The sequence below is a fragment of the Hetaerina americana genome, unplaced genomic scaffold (genome assembly GCF_022747635.1).
Source record: "Hetaerina americana unplaced genomic scaffold, ioHetAmer1.1.p SCAF_3, whole genome shotgun sequence".
NCBI classification, from domain to species: domain Eukaryota; kingdom Metazoa; phylum Arthropoda; class Insecta; order Odonata; family Calopterygidae; genus Hetaerina; species Hetaerina americana.
The window spans coordinates 72,910,794-72,928,747 of NW_027286874.1; the positions used below are offsets into that span (position 1 = coordinate 72,910,794).

Consider the following 17,954-nt stretch of genomic DNA (forward strand, 5'->3'; position numbering starts at 1 on the left):
TTTAGTTTAATAAGCAAGCGCTGCGTAGCTCAGTATCTTAATAGCTCCCTTTTTAATCATTTGGCATTTAAGTTTTAAGACTATGGTTATTTCGCTGACGTTCTCAGAGCCTGCTCCACGGCATACCTTTCTTCCTTAATCTCTACAATAACGTTTTCAACTATTATTCAAAACAAACCTAAAAGTGATAGATTAAAATACACCACAGAAGCGGGCGGAATTTCGACTGCGCGGAATGAAGAGATCGCTGAGAAATGATCGATTGCGGCAGGAAGAAACCTGACTTGGACGTTGTTTATGTTAGATCAACGGAGCGGATATATTCGAGGACTTTCCCTATTTTATAGTGTGGAAGTTATTGAATATTGTGGAGATTAATCGACGAGACGGTGGTTTAAGCGTTTTCCCGCAACCCTTCCACCCTTTCCCGACAGTTCTCTTCCTATCAGAGTCCGACCCGAAAAGTGGCAACTCTTCCAATTCCTGCGTGTCGGAATGCGAGAATAAAGATATTTTTTTTCGGAGACACACGAGTATAAATCCCTCTTCCGCGTCACAAAAATTGGTGACGTGATCGGAACGAATCGGAATTTGGAGGGAAGAAGGGGGGAATGGTGGTCAAGATTGGAGTGGGGATCGAACGATGACGTCAAAAAAAGCCAGACGCTCGGACCTTTCTCCAGAGTACCCGCACCCCGCCACCGAAGTGACAGACAAGACCGAGGGAGGAATAGAGAGGAGGGGTCACGACGCGGGTTGAAAGGGGTTGTGGCGAGAGGAGGAGGAGGGAGAGGCCAAAGGAAATACCCTGGAGGTCCTGAAAGGGACTGGGACGTCCCCGAATTTATTGCAGTGAGAGGTTGAACAGGAACAAGGACCTGCTCACCTCACCCTCCCCCCCCCCCCGAACGCATCACTATTCGGGGGAGATAACGCTGGGCGAAAGATAGCGGGCCTGGGAAGGAAGGATGTAAAGAAAATTGGCAGTGAGAGTTTGGTGGGAAGGGAAAGAGGAGTGAGAGGGACGGGATGGGACATGACTCCTCTAATTCGGCAACATTGCGAGACACTGTCGCCAAAATGCCCCTCAAATACTAATGACCTGGGAATCGAAACGACGTATCTGTTAAGTTGAAACACGGAGCATATATAAAAGCACTCATGAAATAAAAATAGTAATTCTTAATACCAAGAAGACATGAAATTTTAAAAAAATGCAATCATCTAAAGATTGAAGATTTTCGTCATTACTGGTTTGCCCCTCAAATTCATACCCTACAATAAGATTCATTGCCTTTGGAATAATAACTACACAATAATTTGAATGCGTCGACCATAGAAGATTAAAGCAACGCCCACATTATAAATACATTTAATTTTTATTGAAAAAGATATTATGCCAGACTTGGTTTTTTTCAGGCGCACGATGCAGTAGTCTTCGCAGGTTTTCCATTAGTGACGGGTTAGAGCTGCTAACGTTTCGATGGCTATCTCCGTTATCGTCCATATGGTGTTAACGCCCTAAATTCCATACTTTTTCAAATTATTATGCATTTTCAAATTAAAAGAGTTATCTATGAAATATAATGCTCAGAATAAACGTATTTTATATGAGCAGTAAATCAGAACTAATATTATTTCAGGAGTTTCAAATATTTTATTAGAGGATTTCCCTAATTTAAATGCATGCAGTGTCGTATTTTACTCATCCTGGGGAAAAAAATATGGTAAATCAGACACATTTCCCCAAATATTAATAATCATTTCTTTTCAGGTATGGAAATAGATAGCCTTACCTCTGGCTCTATAAATTTTTTGACATAAACAAAAAGGAAAATTCAATTCATTGATTTATCGAGAGAGGATTTTGGAAATAAATGCATTTTCTGATTTGTTTACAGCAAGAAAATAACGGGGAACGTCCTTACTCTTATATATGTAATATATGCACAACAAATTTTTGTTATTAGCATAATTTAATATTGATGGATTCCGAAAAGGTTAGAGGCATAAGGGTGACGATCGAAAGAGACGGGGATATCTTTTTTTATTTCCCTACAGCCTATCGCGTGGCTTCTCGAACTAAGCCGATCCCTTGGATCACGGCTCGAGCGACGAATTTCAACTACTTACTCTTGGAAAGGGACCAGGAATATACATGATGGTAGCCCCGACCTGGCATTGAGAAATGAAGAAATGTATATTGATTCAGTTGCGGCTGAAATTGCACCAAGTCGTCACTTTTGAGCAGTTTTTAACCGTCACACTCGGGCGCAAAAAAATCATGCATGCATGAGATTAAGTCCACATTTGATACATTCTCGTGTCGAGTGAAGTGGTGGCATTTTATATTTAACGACAGCTTATCTGACATCACGGGCACCCACACGCACTGTAACACGCTCCTGCGCCTAGTTGCGATCTTCGGAAGGTAGTGAGAAGCAGACTGGAAATCGATCGACGAAGAAGTTTTCCAGAAGTATTTACTGCTGGATATCACGCCATCACTTACACAGCATGGAATTTCCACGTAAACAATTTATCTAGAACTATGCGTGAGAAACTACAGACGGCCCATGAAATACGAAAAGGATGAAAGGAAAAAACTAAAATTTCAGCTCACAATTCAATTAATGCATGAAACTGAATTAAAACAAATACTTCCACGAACACTTCATCGGATTCATAAAACAGCTCACTCGTTTTTTTCTTTTAAAGGTTTGATGAAAGTTTAATCAAAGTGATTCCTGTTATATTCAAAAAAATTCCTTTCTATTTTTATAGGTAACCTTTTTTCGTTTTCGTTTTCATAGGAGACGTAACGTTCCGGATGGTACAGTGTTTGATTACTGACTAGAGGGCCTGGGTTCACTTCAACATGCTGTTTGATTTTGCGAGAGTCAAATCTTCCTGAAAGGGCACAGGTGGCATAGAGAAAGGAACTTGCCCTTAACTTGGTGTGTTAATTTCACATGCCGTGGGAGTTTGTTTAGGTGAACTTTACTCTCACCTATGAAATCAAACTTCATATTAATTAGTATAGTATGCAATCAATAATATCAATTAAACTTCGCGTTGGCTTTGTGGTTTCCCTCTAGGCCATCTTGAGTTGTTACACTTTGGTTAAACCACGAAAATGGATGAATTTTTGAGAATTTCCTTATATAAAAGCAAGTATTTAAAAATTAATGCCGCATGTTTAATAATTGTTTTAAATACATAGCATATATTTTGCCCAAAAACGTTCATCAATGTACTTTGAGTGGTTGCTAATTATGTGCTTCATTATGATTATTGAATAAACTAGGCACTGCCTAGGGGACTCATTGCTACTTCTCCTCTCCAATCAAAAGTAAAGGCAAGCTGTGACGTTTGCAGGCAATGTTAAGGTGGATCTCCGACTTCGCGAACCATCCATTACACCTCCCTCATGATTACTCACAGCTTAAAAATGAATTCACAAAATTAATGCCAATATGAAAGATATATGACCTTGAGACACAATGATTACCCTTGACGGAAAGCATATGCCAAGATTTTTATCGATACATACTATATATATATTATTCCACATATATTCCGCAGAAATTCCAAGATTTTGTTGAAAATATTTCCGTTGGTAAATCCGCTACAAAATTGAGCATTTCATGAAAATTCCAATCAACCTCTCTTCAACTTCAGGTCATGACATTCCCCGCTAAGATTCCAGCATTGATAAAGCCAATAGGCATTTGATATAAAAGTTCTCGTAATCATGGTTCAATAGTTTACTTGAAAGGTGAATAATGGTTGCTCGTGTGTAAGAGTTAGGACCATAAAAAATTGGGTAATTAAAACGAAAAAATACCATGATACAAGGTGTATCGAAGATGTATTCTCTTGAGCTAGTGGATCGTTTTTTAAGAATGAAAAAAGAAAACCATCGGTTGTTACAAGTTCAAATACCCGGATTAAACAAAACTTTCAAGGCGTTTTACATTTTTAAGAAGGGCGAAGCTTGATGCTCTTTTAAGAACTTGCAACATGTGTATAAGTCTCTATAGGTTAACAGATAAGAGTAATTATGAACATCTATATATATATATATATATATATATATTTTCCACACTAGAATATATATTTTGGTTAAAGTAGTTATAATTATTTTAAGACACAACAAGAACTGCAGTAAAATACAATAACTTATACCTAAACGATCATCATATTAACTTAAATAAGTTATATGACCAAGTATAACTAGAGTTGATAGTCAATACATAGGGATCGGATGTAAATACCATATGGTACAAAAGGAAATTCTAACAGATAAACGGCTAATAAAAGCATTTTGCTTTTTTGTCATGTAGTGATGACATAACTAATTTTAATTTTTTATTAGTTATTAGTGCTTTCGTAAAGCAAATGACATTTCATTGGCCTATTCCTTGTTATGGATTATATATTTACTGACATCGTATTACATTTTAGCCTCTTTCATTAATTTATCTTTCAGAAATTTCTTTATTTCATTTGCAGGGCTCTGAATGGCGTAAAAATTTACCTGATGTTGCTTCAAAATGAATTAGCATTACTATGTCTTCCACTTCAATGCAAATAAAGCGTAATATATACTATTTGAAGCTTACATTTTCCATATGAACAAGTTTAATTACAATTCGATCAAATAATTTAGTCCGATAGAAACAAATTATACTATTAGATTACATTTATCTCATTTTGAACATATCCATTCCAAAACACACCAAAAGTCGAATTTACCCATTTCCTATTGTTTTTCATATGTCTAACGAAATTTTTGGAAAATTGAAATGTTATTTCTAACGCTTTTTCCTATCAGTTAAATTAATCAAGTACACATTTTTCAAATGGAAAACTCAAATCCATCTCTCAATTGCTCTTCAATATTCTTTTGTTACTGTATCGTTTTTGTCTGTCCGTTTCAACGCTAGCGATCGTATACAAAAGAGGACATCAAAATCTCAAATATCAGTGTTTCCCAAGGAAAATAACCTTTAGACGTGATGGAAGGTCACTTGGTCTTTGGCAGAAAATATTTGAATTAAAAATGCTGAAAAAATATTGCGAAATTTTGCCGTTACTACTGTCGATTGAGGAAGTCCATAATCCATCGGTATTTTATAAAGCATTAAACAAATCATTAATTCCGGTCGAGATCGAGCTACCGATAAGTCGAAAAAATGCTTCCTAAGACACAAATTATTGTGACTACTTCCGGAATACTTTAAATGTATTTCCAGGACTCAGATGGTTCCACAGTCAAAAATAAAAGTCCACCCTAACACGACCGAAGGTGACTGCGCTTGTTATACCTTGATGGACTAAGTCCCATCCCACAAAATGACATAAAAAACAAATAGAAACAACCTAAAATACAAAATTATTCGCACCATTTAACGACATTGACATATTATGCAAGAACAAGCATAAACTTAAACACAGTAAAGCCCCCATATTACGAACTTTACGCCATAAAGAAATACATCAATACTCAAACACCATACACTCACGCAACACTCAGTTCATCAAATAACAGAGTAAATAGCCTACGTAATGGTAATTAAATGTCCGTAATTCACAATATGCTAAAACAGTGCCAAAAAATAAACGGAAGTCTTATTTAGCCCACTTGCAAAAAAAATGCTGAAGAGGGCATTCAAAGGCCAGTAAACGAAGGTGAGGGTATGTCTGGAAAACATATGTTAGTTTTAACGAGGACTAATATTTGGGTATTATTAATTACTAACGGATCATATGGGTCACACCCTTTCAGATGAAGAGGAAGACAGAAACAAATATTACGTGACAAAGGGGAATGCGAAATTAGAATTTTATTTAAGGGAATGCCTGCCATTTTGCCTTAATGTCATTGGTTCCCGAGATAGTATAAATATTTTTCTTTAAATCGGCAAAAAAAAACTTATCGATAGAGCAAGGTGTCGCGGTGACATGGTGTGATACATTTGATAAATATTGTGATAAACATATATATATATATATATATATATATATATATATATATATATATATATATATATAGTCCATATTAGTGTGTTTGATACAAGGATACATACACTCTCTGATTTACTTGCTATAATATTTTAAAACGATAAAGCTTAAAACAAGCATGCACTGTTGTTAACTAAAAGCCCTACCACACTAACAAATATTACTGTCACCGTTTCGAATTAATTCCCATTTATATGGAACAAATCTGTCCCGAGGTTTCTTATGAATTATACAAACATCCTTGAAATACAATGAGACAAGTCACGAGAGCCTACCACCAATGCATTTCCTGTTCCGATACGAAAGGGGAGTAAGTAATAAAGATATTAATTTCCTTCAATCATTTAAATGTACGATAAACAGATATCGAAAGAAAAGAGAGACAATATAAGACAAGTCTAGAAGGAGAAACTCGGCATCTACATTATGAGTTTTGGAAAAAATATGTCGTATTCGGCTAACTCATATGCTTGTACACGCAAATATCTTTAGTGCTTTCGCTGCAGGTGTCCATACTCGCACACATCCGTCTCTGATAATTAACTGCAGATCCAGCAGTGGGCAAAGTCAATACAGAATCAACAAAATTAAATAAAGGCACACGGAGGTAAGGGAACTTAGGGTGAGAGGGGTTAAACCTTTAGACAGTGGATGCCATCAGAGGACTCGTTCTCAATATTTTCTCAAATCGTGTTATTTTACCCGCAAAAAGTTTAATACGTAGACTAAACAGTTCAATTGTAAACTGCAAGTTAATGTGGAACTGAACTGCACCCAAATGAAATCACAGATAGATGGGTCTAACGAGGAAAAAACTGGCACGAGGCTTTACTCCTCTTGAAGAGATTTCTCTGCAGAATACCATCCAAAAATCCAATCACCCAAGTGGAGACTGGGACTTCAAAGAAAAATCCCATATGACTTCCGGATAAAGCTGAGTTTTTCCCTATCCGGTGCACCAAACCAATCTCTATGAAAGCATTCCTGCTTAGGTCAAAATAATGTCATTTATGAATAAGTACTTTCATCTTACATGCACTCCGTTGTTGATCACACAAAATTTTATCAGTCAATATTGAGTTGTTTTGAGGATTTTGCCATGTAAAAAAGCCTCTGATATCCATTACCGTTTTGATTTATTTTTAAATCTTCTCCAGGTCTATATTTTCTTCATTCTCACAGGCAATTAATCATTCTTAATCAATGTATAGTAATAATAACGTACTCGTTTCATATTTATAGTATTGAAATAAATGGCAAAAATGTTCTTTAGACAAGTGAGCTAAAATCGGGTTAGTGGATCTGATCAATGCCAATCAAATAAAAAATCAGAGGTATTAAGTATACAACAGATAGATTTACAAACGTTAAGGGATCAGAATAACGTTGTTTGACCACGCTAGTAGAGAAAAGTATTTTGTGTCAAAAGTAGGCTGGTATAAAATCACCCCCTGACAATCATCCTTGCAGGATACTATGCAAGATAATGTGATGTAATAAGCACTCGATACTGGAGGGCAAAACATAGTGTCGGATTAAACTTTAGGTCAATCCGCGGACATACTTACATGAAGGAAGACGACCATATGCAAGTAATAGTGGCGGACTAAAATGGTATAACTAGCTATGACTGTTGTGTTAATTGTGTCAATAGGATATGAACAATAAATCCTTGGAAAAACTAATAATAAACAGTAATGTTATTAATTAGACAATAATCCTGTTTTTTCTCCTCTTAACAGTTTGCTCTCTCATAAGTATTACCGTATTCTTATTTAGCCAGCTCTAAAACTTATATTCTGCATCACACACAGGTTTAGATTTAATTCGACGAGATTCCTCCCGTTTTTAGCAACATTATTTGGTGTAACTGATAAATTGATTTTTGAGACATCAATGAGGCTAAGAGAGAAAGAAAATTTGTTTACATTGAAGTTGGCAATGCGGATTCAAGAAAAGAGTATTTTGATTTATCCATTAAGTATTTCATTTAACACTGTACTCATAAAATAAGAAACGAAATTTTTGCAATGGAATTAATAAGATAAGCCTCATTATTTCGATTATTATTCAGTGTAATCGGTAAGTCAGGCTGTTACTTAATTAAAAAACTATGTAAGGCCATAAGTAACATATATACGGTTCGTAATAATCATACTAATTAGTAATCAAATAATAATAATAGTTTAACTAGTTTCAATAATAGCTACGCCAAATTCAGCGATCGACTACGCAAAAGTTGTTCAATTTCAATGAAAAATTAGCTGATTGGTATCAGTAGTAACACTAATTGAATTAAAATTGAAATACTTTCTCACGACTTGTACGTTAACTCAAGATCTGAGTGATATTATTAGATTGCGAAAAGTTATGACGCATTATTCCCCAAGATATTTTCCTTGCAAGTTCAAAAAGTGTCACAAGATCACTGGTGGTATTAAAATAAATTCCATTTATAAAAAATGAAATCATTAAATATTCATTTAAAAGCTTTATAATTAGAGAACATGATTACCGCTTCATAGAGCACATTTTAAGGAACCATGATAAACATCACATCCAGCTTCCACGTCTTTTCTCCAATCATGCTACTTAACCCATAATTAATGACTTGCAGTCAATTGAGTGGGGTAGCTGGTAGCAGTTGATCAATAGGTGCTTCAAACAATTGTTCGTAAAGGCAAACCCAAGTCGCGTAATATTACATTCGCACATGTACTTGAGTGTGAAATAGTGTTATTGAGTTGGCTCAAGTACCCTCAAAAATTAAGCAATAATCACAGAACACAAAGCAATCTTCATGATAAAGTGAAGCTACTAAAATACTGATGGGATACCCTAAAAGAGTTTAGAATCAAAGTCCTTCGTCAGATAGGAGAAGAGAAGATTCAGATTTACTAAGAGGCAGAGAATTCGGAATAGCATGAAAGAAAGACTATAAGAAGAAGATTGACAAGACCGAGAAATTTCCTTGAAGGAATAAGTCGAGCGGTATGAGTCATGGGTTCTCTTTACACTCATAACTAATTATACTAAATGGTAACGAAATTAATTATGCATTATTTAAATACTACTCACTACCGTAAATGTATAAGAGTCGGCGATGCATCGCATACATTGAATTAGTCACTTTTCCTGGTAATATTTCCTGTAGTAGCATATGAGTCTTTCATAAGGTTCCTTCATACTAGGGATGTTTTAGGCATTAAGAGTGGGCAAGAAATAAATTATCAAAATAACAAATATTGCTCCTAATTCTGCGATACTTAAAAGTTAGTTTGAGTAATCTTAATGATACGAATTTCCACTCTAAGAAAGAATTATAAAAAATCAAACCTTAAAATCTAACTATTAGATATTGTAAATGAATGAGCAGGTGTTTTTTTACCTAAAAAATTGGTCTACTGGACTACAAAAAGATATCGATTTTTAAAAACCCGCAGTGTTCACTCGGAAACAAAATGTGCCCCTTTATCCTATACTTGTCATTGTATTCCATTCGAAATTTAAGAAATGATCAAATAACTTTTATGGTAATATAATAATTAAAAAATCTCTTCCAGATTGTGCCTCGTTGACTTTGGGATCCCCATCAGTCAGAGCCGGAAGCAAGGGAAACTATAGACAAGATTCGTATCTGAGGTTGGGACCAACGGAGCGTACAGAATACCCATGACTGCGACGGGTTTCGATCCGGCGGCTGGTGGGATAGCAGGTAGGTGCCAAAATCACCTGATCAAAACTGAAAATGAATAATTTTCTACGTATTTCATCTTTTCCATCCCCTTTACGCTCAAAGGGATCTTCGAAGGGTAACGATTTGCGGATTATTAAAATAATCATTTTACTACGAGCACCAAATTGTTGTCTTATCATCTGAATGACTGCATGCCTCTAATGGCGAATAACTACCTTAATAGTAATATTGAACAAAGATAGACACACTAGACGGAACTAGATCGGAATTACGATGTATATTTTTAAATGACCACGCCTAGTAGAATTGATATAACGACGAGGAAAATGTCTCAATATTCTCTAACAATTGAGAAACCACATACTTTAAGATCAATTGAATCATAATTCACCATTATTTCTTAACATCCCATTTCACATTTTGAATTAAGAGTCAGAAATTGGCTATTTAACAAACATGAACGAAAGATACTGTCACATTCAAAACCTTTCCAAGAATTTTATTTTGAAAACTTCACCTGGTCTCGAAGACTATGGTTAAAAGGACTGAAATTAAATACTTGTATCAAGAGATAGCTTTTGTATTTAAATGCTTTTGAGGAGTAGTCACACATATCGCCGTAAATGTGTCTCATTAAATTTGCAATTATCTTAGCAGCAATCGATGTTTTTGTTGCTGTATTATTAAAACACTGACCACTTCCCATCATTATCGTAAGTGCATTCACCAGAAAATTTCTCTAGATGAACTTATATATATATATATATGGGTCGCGGTAGTCCAGTGGGTAGAGCGTTGGACTGCTGACCGGAGGGTCCCGGGTTCAATTCCCGGGCAAGGCACTCTGGGCACCTGCAGCTCCACCCAAGCTAAAGTGATTTTTCGGGTACCAGGTCTTCCTGGGAAGCCATAACTGGCACAGGGAAAGGAACTGGCCCCCCTACCCTGATGTGTGAATTTTCACACGCCGTATAGGGCTTAGTACTGGGTGAACTCTACCATCACCTACTAAAACCGACCTTCGGGTTGATTACTGTGTTTATGGTATGGTTTATATATATATATATATATAATATATACATATTATTATTAGGTAATCTACCGGTTAAGGTAGGTTTTTGGGTGGACATAGCTACTAAATAATTTGTGACTACCAGCAAAACACAAAATCCTACTGTACATCAGGTCCCTCCTCATCTCTGAGTACTTTCTTCCTCCCTTCATCCTGTCCAACATCCCTGTCCTGCTCCTTCCCTTTCCTCGTTTGCATAACATTCTCCCCTCTATCACAGTCTTCAACATCCCACTGCCGGTCAATACCCCCTTCATCCACTTTTCCTGCCTCCATTGGATTTCTCCCAACAAACCCCTCTCTTCGCCCACCATACCAAGTACTTCCTGATTTGTTTTCTTCTCTGTCCACTTCACCTTCTCCATACTTCTCCACACCCACATTTCAAAAGCCTCCAGATATATATATATATATATATATATATAGATATATATATATATGTATATATATATATATATATTTATATATATAAACATGTAAACACACAATGAAACTATTACATGAAATGACTTGAACTCCTAAAAGATATAACTAGTACCTATATTCCTTGATAAACCTGGAATAGTTTAGTGGGATCAAAAGATAAATAAAAAGAGAACAAACCAGTTTACTAGCATAATGCCCCCACATCATTCCACAATTGAATGTTACAGACAATTAGATGTATAGAGAAATAGCCTATAGTTGTAAATTATATGCAAGCAATCTGTTGAATGCCTTTATTATTGACAATTCCCTGAGACTCTGTGCGTTATAAAGTACGGGTGTCCTCCGTAAACCTTTACTGAAATAATTTTACATACCTCCCCATGTTCTATCTGCACTATCAGAATAAGGCCAAAAAGGAAATAACGCATTTTTATTATAAGAGTTTACAACTGTAAGAGCTGTAATTATTTTTTTAACAGACCACATTCCGCTTGTATCTGCCATAAGACCGATTATATTGACTTGGTTTTTTATTAGCACTAAAATCCCAATACTTCTAACCTTTTCTATGCTGTAATTATCACCGATCTCCCTCAGCCATGGAAAATTAGACTCAATGCGTAAGATTTGACAAACTGTTTTCCTCATGCAAGAGCAGTTTTTATTAACAATACACAGCTGACTAACAAATTATTAAAAAAGACTCAATTTTTTGGTTGAGGAATTCCTCCCCCTACAAATCTTGAATCACCTCCGATTTTAACGTGGTATTGTGGACAAAGGAGTATTAAGGTATAAAGAAATAGAATGCTCCTGCACAAAATAATTCGTTCCTTTCAATTGGGATTGGAGAGTCAATTTTGGAGGATAGGGAAACAATTATTCGATGAATGAATTGAATTTGAAATTACATATAAAAATATTCAGAATTTATAGTTTACCCAGTTATTTTTCTTAAATCCGCTGTCACAAACATTGAGTACTCAAACTATGTCATGCTTGGCACAATGATTCTTGGGCCAAATAAGATCTTGGGTGAACAATAATGGTCAAGTGTATATCTCACAAAACGTAAAAAGTCCCAGATTCTACGAGGTTTTTCTTGGATGAATGAAGAAGCCGCGTCCTTATCAACAACCTGTAGCCGCTACATATGCGATGCAAGGGAATCCAAAGCCATGGCAAAATATTTTCCGGAGAACAGGTGCAGAGTACTTGGTGTTAAAACTTGCTTTTTTAAGAAACCAAAAATATTTAAGTGAAACTTTTCCAAACACTAAGAAAAAAAATAATAAGAAAATAAGATTTGGGCTAAAATAAGATGTTTTAATTGCAAATTCATAAGGCCTTCTACTTATTATGTTACTTTTTTTAGTACTCTACGTTGACCTTTTGATTATGAAACCATAAATCCAAGTTCCTCAACAATACTATCTTCAATTAAAATCAACAAAACTACCGAATTTCAACATGCCTTCTATTATTCCTCCGTTCTCCTTGTATGGTATTTCAGAGTCTTACGAGCTTTTTAAGTTTAGGTCAAGGAAAGAAAAAATATTTCTTAGTCATTCTAAAACTAGCTAGATGCTATTCCGGAACTTACAACTAGCAAGAGAATTCAAGAATTGTTTACTTTAAAAATTAATTTTTAATATATTTTTGGGAAAAAAGGAAAAAGATTAAATGATTGCTGAATACAAAATAACCCTGAAAAATTTTTTCATCAAAATAGTTCGCTAGATATACCACAGGATAATAACATACCCACCGCCCAGCCATCAGCAGGGGTGAGGAGTGGATTCGCGAGTTAAATGACAAAAATATAAATTCTTATGCATGTGATCGACATTAATTCGTTATTTTAAACCGATAAGCTCTTTGAAAACATTTGAAACATTACGAACACTGGATCAAGCAACGGGTGCAAAATGCGTATTTCCCTTGCCAAAATTTGTATACTTTTATGTCCGAGAAACAAAATGTTATTGAAACTTGTTATTGTGCGTAAAATAATGTGTTTACCAATTGAAAATAATTTATGGGAGAAATTAATCTCATCGGAAAAAAAATAAATCATTATTTTCTTGAAACACTGGAAGAAGATCGTTGCCAAAATTCCAAGCGAGTTAAATGAGCAGGTGAGAATTAGCCAAGAGCTAAATTACTCCTATTGATATTGCAAAAAAAATAATGTTAAATAACAATTTTTTGTATGCACAACAAAGAAAGCCACAGGAAAGAATTATGAAATTTAAATGTGATAAAATCTTAAACATTTTTATTATTATTATATTAATTCTTTAAAAATAATTTTATAAAATTGCATTGAAATATTTTTCACCAAATTGGAAAGAGTTTCTATTAAACTGAGTTTTTCATATTTCTAAATGGATTCCAGGGACTTAATATCATTTTCAGGGGAAACTAACGAGATTTTTGTCTTTTTTTTCGTTTCGGACGACGTTTGAACGTCCATCTCTTTCATCGATTGCTTCTTAAACACCGTTGTGAAACCACTCTCGTCCTGAAATTTTATCAAGTTTAATTTCTCCTGCTAGGAAACGGTATTAAAATTTGAGCTTTCTGGACAGTGGAAGCCAATGTGAATTCGTTCTTTCATGGCATCCCTCACGCTTTTCATCAAACTGCGTCTTAACCAAGGAAAAGAGTCTTCAAGGGATGGGTATGCGAGAAGAACGCAAGACAAATCAAATACGAGACAAGTGTACTGTAGTCAGATTGGATGATGTTCCAGTCAGAATAGCACAGAATTTTAACCTCGAATGACGTTCCATATAGCCTTAATAAAAATCCTTAATTATGTAGAGTGATCATTGATGAAACTTGACCGTTGTCACCAGGACAATCGCCTAATTGCAAAGTAATTCTTAAATAATAAATAATGATGTAATTACAATTGCAGTTAACACACGTTCAAAGTACAAGTGCTCTAAAATAAATATTGCAATTTTAAAAATACCTTAAATCAGTAGCATAATTTATTACCACAAAAAGTCTAAAAAAAAGACTTGACGATGGAAGTAATAATTTGGGTAACACAACCCAGAAAGGCGGGATTCAACTTATACAATGTTTAAAAGCTGAAATTAGCCCTAAGACTTTAAAAAAATGCCATTATATTGTATCTATCCAATCGCATTAATAGATATCTAATGAATAACTTTTTAGTGTAAAATGAATATTTCAAAAGCCAAATATCCCTTGTTGGCAATTCCGCTTTCGGGGATAGAGAAAATGGCTGCATGGGACAAATATTACACTAACGTAAGTTTCCTACGTAATTGGAAAGATTTTCTTTTGGCCATTAGGCGTTGTCGAAATGTGTCTTAAAATGTATGTATTTCTTAAAAAAAACTGCATAAATCGCCATAACACATAAAACACACAAGAAATCTCTTTAGGAGCTCAAATTGCTCGTAGTATCACGGAAATTTGTAACTACTAATAACTCCACCAATAACTTTCTCCCAAACTTTCGACGTTCAAAATACATGAGTCTGTTCGTAATTAAAAGAAATTAAAATGCAAACTGAAATAAAAGAAGTAATATCATTCCATTTGCGTATTTTTTCATGCAGGCGCAATCATCGAACACTCTGAGCAACAAATATGTTGGTAACTATTAGTTTGATGGAGGCATAGTCATTGAAAGTCATTAAATCAGATTCATCATCATGTCACTAGAATTTGCATCGTTTATTGCATTAAACAGACAATTGTCATGATCATGATTATTACTCGGAATATCCAGTTTTTCTGAGAAAAAATTCAGATACTTGGATGCGAACCTCATCTATATTTGACAATGTCTAAGAGTATTCAATAAAGAAAATGATAGCCACAAACAAAAAAGCATTCAAACTGAAATATTTTCAAAACGATCTTATATTTATCAGTACTTGAATCCGATCAAGAAGTCTGCGACTTTGATTCGCAATGCATCGTAATTCAGTTGACAATCCCAAATAAAAGCAAGCGCACATAAAGGAAAGTTTACCAAGTCTTTTGAGGGCTTCCAAAATGTTAGTAATTACCATTAATATACCTGTCTCACGCACATCGTCGATTTTTGAGAGCAAAAGGTTGTCAACTGCACTTTACGTTCCATTAGGAAAAACGCCAACGCTAATCGAAGAACGTTGTTTCGCGGAAACTTGGAGATAAATCTACAAGGCTCCAAAGGAGGAAAATGGAAATCCACTGAATTAAATTTTGAGGATATTTCACATTGCGTTTCCATTCTACGAAAGAACACTGTCCGTCATCCTGAAAACGCTCACGGATGACCAATGAATGCCATGTGGGACGGCCATCGCTCTGCTATGCAAATACCTAGAATACCATGGTCATTCCTCCATCTGCTTTATTGTCCCCGGAATTCCCCAAACAAAGCCGTTTACGCTTAACAAGAGGGGAACAGTCTGGATTGCTATTTGAATGTGGAACAAAGTCATGCATTCCTCAAACTGGATGGGAGATAAGGGCGAGAAGTCCAAAATGAAATTTAGAATGAGACAGCACCAATTGGATAAGATATCATCTTAACGGTCCTGACAATACCATTACCGACTTGATTCACGAATCCAAATTTCCTAATAGCCGTATTACGTTAGCCAAAGTTAAAACAAACATTAATGTCGTTGGTATGTTTCCTAAATCATGTAAATTTAATTCAGTTTACTCAAATGTATGACTAATCAACGCGCAAAATACAAAATGAAGTTTACAAGGCCGATATAGCTTCACATAATGATTAATGATAAAAAGACGGAAATTTAGAAAAAAACGTAGTTTGATAGTATACCGTTTTCTCAAAATCAAATGAAAAATGTTGCTAAGCGAAGTGTGGTACAATGCAATTAGACTATTGAACATAAGTCACTGGAACCAGGATATAATATAAAGGAGCCTCCAATAAAAGACAATCTAAGAAATTTCTTCCCGAATCATACTTAATATTTATATTTATTATTTGGACTCTATTCACGAAATTTCAGAATACTACAAAGCGGAGCAAATTGATGAAATATTGTGTTTTTTTCATATCTATGAACCACTATGATTTCTTAATATCCCTCTGTTAGGACTAAATCTTCAATATAAACTTTTTTGCAATCAAAGAAACTTTCCCATGTTTTTAAATGAATATTGTTACCAATTAAAATTATTACATTTAAATCTATAAAATACCGTGAAAATAACTTGAAAGGCAGCGTTATTAACTATACAAACTGAAAAACTGTATTTTAATCTTGACCAATCTATTTTAAGTCGTACAAGTAAAATGATTCGCAGATATCTTAAGTAAGATAGGTAAATTGAACTAAGATGAATTGTTTGATAGCGTAACGCAAAACTAGGCTTAATTTAATTATGTATATATGTTGCAATTTATTGTCTGTGAACTGATTGTCAAAAATATAGGAGAAGACCCTACTCCTGATCTAGAATTGCGAACCCAGTAAAACTTTGGAAATCGAAATCTCACGAACAATTTTATAATTTGAATATTTTTGTGAAATTATCACCAATTTTTTTCGTTGAAAATTAAAAGAAAATAATCAAAATTTGTACACTCAGCTAAACTAAAGAGCATAAGGTTCCAATTCACTGCAGAAAATAATGAATGACATAAATAATTGTGTGCATATAAAATAAGTAGCTTTCTTCTGGTTTTGCATGAAAATTAATTTGTTAATTATTAAAAAAGGGGCTGCCCACTTCACCACAGTAAGATACCTCTCAATCAAAAGAAGAAGTTACATTGCTAATGTGAGCGCAACTTGGTTTTAAAATTTACACGACGAAAAACGTTTTCGAAGGAATACAATGAGAACACTCCGCTTTCATATGGGAAAAGGCCAATATAAAACAGAGCAAAGAAATTTCAAAAAAAAAAGAAGATAGATGCATTTGGAAATCGTTTTCGCGAATCGCGATTTTTTTCAAAATTTACAAAAAGAATCACATAACTTCAGAGGGAGCAACAACATAAAAGTGACCGCTTGGTTTTGAAGCCCACCTTTCCACTATCAAATTAAGCCGCGATATCCACCTCTGCTCCAAAACAACAGGTTCTTACTCACCCACGAGAATTATCAAAAAATCCACCGAAATATCTAGGTGCGTCGTGATATCCCACGGGTCGCGGGAAATGGTTTCAAGTGAGTACGAAGTGACGATAACTTTCCGGGGAGGTAATCAGCCGAAACACTTTCTCCCGTCTCCTCTTCCCTCCCTCCCTCCCCACCCCTTTCCCTTATCTCTCTAAGAAAACAAACCTTTTATTCCACATAAAGATAGGATTCCGGCTTGCCTCCAGCGGGGGAACTCTGTGAAGGCGAACGAAACCGACCGATTGGGGTGCACACAGCCAAAAACTCGGCGAAAAAAAACTTCCTACCCACCCGCGCTTCCCTCCTTTTGCACGTGGGCAACAGCACTCCCGCCCTGCACTACCAAGCCGTCGATCGTAACACGGAACGCCCAGGACGTCAAATGCGCGCTCGGCGAGGGCGCCACGCCCGCGATAGCCTTCGTAACCTCTCTCTCTCTCCTTTCCTCCCTCCCTCTACTCTCCTTCCCCTCCGCCAACCCTCCTCTATCCCTCCCTCGAACCCTACCGTCCAATCTCTCTCTCTCTTCCCCTCCGAACCCCACCGCCCTCTTTCTTATTCCACCACCGCCGCCTCCGCCACCACCACCATT

At 35.5% G+C, this 17,954-nt stretch overlaps 1 protein-coding gene across 1 annotated transcript in view; it reads right to left on the bottom strand.

The window, feature by feature from the left end:
• LOC139690688 (uncharacterized) overlaps positions 1 to 17,720 on the bottom strand; it is a 521,571-nt gene extending 503,851 nt beyond the window's left edge. Inside the window, exon 1 of the mRNA XM_071588191.1 lies at positions 17,528 to 17,720. The gene's annotated coding sequence lies outside the window, so the exon portion shown is untranslated. The remainder of the gene's footprint in view (positions 1 to 17,527) is intronic.
• Between the last annotated feature and the right edge of the window lie 234 nt (positions 17,721 to 17,954).